Raw genomic sequence first — 5802 nt, 5'->3', positions numbered from 1 at the left:
GTTATATTTTTAATTGAGACATCTCAAAAGTTGATATTGATATTTTATAACGACATTACAAAATGTTAAGATTTTCAAGAAGGTCTAAAACAACATCATTTTATAAGATGGTTATTGATGATGTCACTAAAACTTAGTCATTGAAAGTATACTATAAGGGTGCATTTGATTCAAGTTATTATACATAATCTTGGTTGGTTATGTAATTACCGGATAATTTTATAACTAAGGTTATGGGGAATAGAATAGAACATAATATTGTTTGGTTCAACTTAGGTAATACAAAAACATAATTTGATATTTTACTAATTTACTTTTGCTTCCTCCTCTTCTTCTGATTTTCACTCGAAGCATATGCCCTCTTCTACCAATGATTGCCGAAGAGAAGATCGCTGGGCATCACCTCCTACAAAATAGCTCTTTGAGAGAGAAGATCGCTGAAGAAGCTCCTACAAAATGGCTTCATAAACATCCTTCATTGGCACATCGCACTTCCTCCTCTACGTCAGAAGTAAATCGGCGATCATTTCAATGACAATATTTTGATTTGTGAGAATATGTTCTTCCGACGATAGGCCACCTTGAACAGAGATATGTGAGTAGTTCATCAAGATCCTAGTGATCGTCTCCTTCCTCAAACCCTTAGCTTTCATCGCCTTGATGACTCTCTGGAAGAGATCCGAGTTCAACACCGCTAAAGCGTTTCCCCACTAGTTCGTTAGATCTAGAGCCAAACTATGCTTGATATCCAAAAGGCCAACGATGACTTGCTCTTGGCAAGCATTGTTCACTATCTTCGCTATGATTCTGTCGATGATATCGACCTCTTCGGCCACCGGAAGGAGCTTCTCACAATGGCGAAGCATGGTTATCGAGTTTGTGATCAAAGGAGCGATAGATTCCCTAAGGATAATTTTTGAAACATATTTTTGTTAACCCTAAAATTGTCAAAAACCATCTATTTATAAGGTAATCGGATTCTCTCTCCCCCCCCCCCCTTTTTTTTTTTTTTTTGATGTGGCATCCTTTATTACTTGGAATCAAACATTACCTAAATTAAACAGAGTTATCAGAGCATCTGCAATGCTCCGCTAATAGGGGTGTTATAACACCTCTTGGTGTTAACACCCATTGTGGAGGGGCGTTATAACACCCCTCCACTTGAACACGTTCAAGAAATGGACTGGTCCAACCCAGGTGGGTATTTTTTAAAATTTTATTTATTAAAAAAATAAAATTTTAAAATTAATAATTGAATAAAACGATTAGTTTTTAAGGACTATTTTTTAACGGCTAGTTAATGGTTAGTTCAAAATTTTATCTATAAATAATCATCAATGTGTATATATATTTTTATTCCAACAGTCCGTGAATTAGTATTTCATATGTTATTTTTAATTTCATAAGAGTGTGATTTATTTAAGTTATTGTTGCATTTCAATTTCATAATCACATGATAATTTTAAATAAATTTCGTCTCCCCAACTTTGTAAGTTTAGCCACTCAGAGTAATTCCATTTTTTCAACTTTGTAATTTTATTTTCTCACAAACATCTATTTTATTTAATAAATATATTTTAAAAATTTTAATATTATTTTTGAAAAATAGTAAAATTATTTTTTTTAAAGTAAGATTATTATTAAAAAGTAATAATAATTTAAATATTTTAAAACATATTTAAAATATATTTATTTAATATAGTATAATTTTAAGATTATTAGTAGATTGTGAGACACTTAAATAATGAATGTTAATGTTAAAAAAAGTGTGGGTGAAAGAGATATGTTATTATAATGAGTATGTGAGAGTGTACCACATACTTTTTGATGAAATGATGGGTGTTATAATAGTGATGTATTATGGATGCCCTCAATGATAACCTTCTAGAGATAGCCATGATTAAAAAAATATTTAATTTAAATTATTAAAATTCCTTACCTGGTTAATCTTGTTGTAAATATATATTATTCCTTTTTATATAAAAATAAAACGTGTAAGGAAAATAAATATTAGTAGATATAAAACATTTTAATTATTGCTAAATTATGCAAATATTCTATCTTGACAATAGATTAAAACTTGCATGTATAACATATTCTGATAAACTATAAATTATTGAAAAATTTTATAATTTTTATTTAATTAAATCTATTATATATAATATCATCATTAATGCATATTATTCTTATCAATTATAAATTAAAAATCATAGATAATTAATCTTATTAGATATGCAAATAATAGTATTTAAGGGAAAAAAGTTGAAAAAATAAATATTGGTAGATTGGGAGACTTAGAGCCCTAATTTACTTTGTTAAAGTGTTATATATAAAATACAAATCACCAAACTATTGAGCGAGAGGAGCATACTCAGGAGGCGTTGGTTATACATTGGGCAATAGAATTGTAATGAATTTTGATCGAGGAGTTAATAAAAATAGGAATGAATGCTAGAATTGTTATTATTCTCATTACTGTTGATTAATTTATCTTAAATTATGAAATGAGAATCAATCAAAATTTTAATTTTACCTTTATAAGTAAAATATAAAAATAATAACACATATTCATGATAGAATCTTTTTATTAAAAAACACAATATGGTGAATATTTTTCTAATATATAAAAGGCATAATAGAACATAATAATTATTTTTAGAATAAACTATCATCACATATTAAACAATTTTGTCAATAATTTTCCATAATCAAAACATCTATCAAGATAATTAAAATAATGAAAGGCATTCCATATCAACTACTTCATTTTTCCAATTGTTAAACATTTGGAGTGCTAAATTATTCCCAAATGAAGTCCACTGATTGGTTGGGGCAAGTATCCATATATAGTCTGTTTCAGTCTCACTTTCACTATCATCATCTTCACTTTGTTCATCTTCATATGGGATACATTCCTAAGGATCATGACTCATGAATTTATAGATCAAGTTGTGAAGCAAACAATAAGAAATGATAATACCAACTTGGGTTTGCATTGAAAAAAATGACGAGAAAGCTAAGATTTTCCAACGACCCTTCAATAATCCAAAACACCTCTCAATAATATTTCTAGCTCTAGAGTGCTTCATGTTAAAATATTCTTTGGCTGTCACAATATGACAACCTTCCCATTCATTGAGGTGATATCTATGCCCACGATAAGGTATCAGAAATCCATCTGGGTTACAATATCCAGCATCGACCAAATAATAATAGCCTAAACTAAGGACAATAGTTAAATTAATAAACTAAGGACAATAGTTAAATTAATAAATGCAAGTATTTTAGAAATTTGAAACTCCGTCATAATTCCAACTTCAAAGAAAAAAAATATTTGTTATTTATTTTGAGGAACTTTAAGACCAGATAGTCTACTAATGACATCACGAATTATCCGGCCATCATGCCTTTCCACCCAAGTAACTAGGCAGGATCCTCTGGTCTGCAAAGAACGGTCCAGCGGATGAACTATAAAAATTTATTGGTTAATTTGAATGAACCCCATCTATTTAGCAGGTGGGATCCATACAAAATAACCAATTAGTGTAGTGGTTCATCCGCTAGACCGCACTTTGCGGTCCAGAGGATCTGCTCTCCCAAGTAACACATATATGAATTACATTTGTGGGCAATACACTCCCAACACATTTGTTGCAATCCCCTTTTTTCTTGTGCGATAACATTATTTTTCTTCTTTAGGGGTGTCACTTGAATAAAAGTACCGTCTAAAGCACCTAAAAACCCTATAATAATCTTTATGATGTTAAAAAATGTAATTAAACTAAAGAATTATATATTGAAATAAAAAATAAAATTAAACTAAAAAAATATAGGTGATGTTAAAATTCTTATCTTAAATGGTTTTCATCTATCTTTTTCACAATCATCACGTACGAGTTCAGGTTTTTTTAGTAATATGCTGTGGTAGTTGTAAAATTGCTTGAAGACATAGATTGAAATGACGACTCACTGTCTCATGACTTTGTTTAAAAAGGAAACTCATCATTCGATTTTTTGATGATGTGCCAATACGTAGCATTTTTATGGCTTTTAAACCCCCAACGTCTTGTACCATATTACATAATATCTTGAATGTTCTCCTATTCATTCGAAGTTCACTAATACTTAATCATCGCTCTCTTTTGTAAGATTGAACATCCATTCCACACGCTTAATCTGTTTGTCCTCCCTACTTTTTATTTGATGAATCCTACTTCGAGGATATGTAAGTATTGCAATTTGATAAAGTACAACAATCAAATAAACCATGATCGTTCCATACATATTCCACAAAGTGCACATTTAATCTACGTCTTCTCTGGTTAAACAGTGGTTGTGTCATATTTATCTACATCACATAACAACCGATGAAAAATTAAACACAATTTCAAAATCAGAAGTCAGATAAAAGATTTACTTACAGATTGTAGTTTCTTTCGATGGCAACAGCTTCGATTGGGAGGAGGAAGCTTCGATAGGGAGAGGAAGAGAAGGGAGGAGAAAAAAGGAAGGAGGAGGAGGAAGGGAGAGAAGCAACTTCGATGGCAACAACTTTGGTTGGGTGGAGGAAGCTTCGATGACAACAACTTCGGTTGGGAGCAGCTTCGATTGGGAGGAGGAAGAGAAGGGGAAGGGGGAGAAGAAAGGGAGGAGGAGGAAGGGGAGAACAACTTTGATGGCAACAGCTCGGGCGACTGAGAAGGGAGGATGAGGAGAAATAGACATCAAGAAAAAGGGGCGAGAAGAAAGGGGGTGCGACCGAGAGGAAGAGAAGAATGGAGGAGGCTTAGGCGGGTGGGGAAGAAGAGGGGTGGAGAAGAGGATCGTGTGAAGATGAGGCTCAAGTGGAGAAGAGGCTTGGACAGCTTGGGGCTGGGCTATCCAAAAAAATAAGAGGAAGGAATGAAGAGGAATATGTTTAGTGATAACCTAGGGGGAGGGGGCTATAAAATTAGGGATATCAAACCTTTATTTTTGTTGATTAAGTATGAATGGAGAATAGGTGGAAGAGAAGAAGCTCCATTGTGAATGGGGCTTTAGTCCCATATTGGGAGTTTCAAGGCAATTTTGTTGGTTTATATTTATTCACATACATTGAGGATGTGAACAAATGCATGGGGAGAGGCTCTCTCTCACGCATGGGTACGCAGGGGGGGTGCAAATTCAGGGCCCGGATTGCATTGAACCAAGTTGACTCGGGTGCGAGAGCAACCTGTGCACACGAATACCGGACCAGTCGAGGCAAAAATTTACCTAAGCAGAACAACCAACATTTTTCCACATAAATCTTTTTGCTACTTGTGTAACGGATGCATTAAAGAAAGATTAATACAGAATCAAAACGGCCAAGTGAAAGTAATGATCATTAATTGATCATTAATGTTGTCCTTTGGTCTTGAGCTCCTATATAAGGAGGCTGCGACCACAGGTAAAAGGTTACGGAGATAACACAGTGAAGCAAGCAGAAGCTCTCCACCTTATTCCCCTCCTCTATCGCGCAATTCCTGCTCAGCAGAGCGCCCGTGATAGCGTTCGGGTACCACTCAGTTCGCCTTGACCACCAGTGCTTGGTAGAGTTCACGGTCGACCGTTGTATCCTGGGAAACTGACGACCCGAGTAAATCTCGAAGCACAACCGAAGGTGGGTGAATCTATTTTAAGGAAACTGCTATTTGCATGCCTCGGTCAGCTCGCCCGATCGGTCTCTTTGTCCGATCGACGGCCTTACTGCCCAATCGGCATTTCTGCTCTGCAGATCTGGTCTTTTGGTCTGTCAAGATTGCTCTGTCCTAGTCTGTCAAT

The sequence above is a fragment of the Zingiber officinale genome, chromosome 6A (assembly GCF_018446385.1).
Source record: "Zingiber officinale cultivar Zhangliang chromosome 6A, Zo_v1.1, whole genome shotgun sequence".
In the NCBI taxonomy this organism is placed as follows: domain Eukaryota; kingdom Viridiplantae; phylum Streptophyta; class Magnoliopsida; order Zingiberales; family Zingiberaceae; genus Zingiber; species Zingiber officinale.
The sequence above is the reverse complement of the archived record's forward strand: the minus strand, read 5'-3'. Positions refer to the sequence as shown.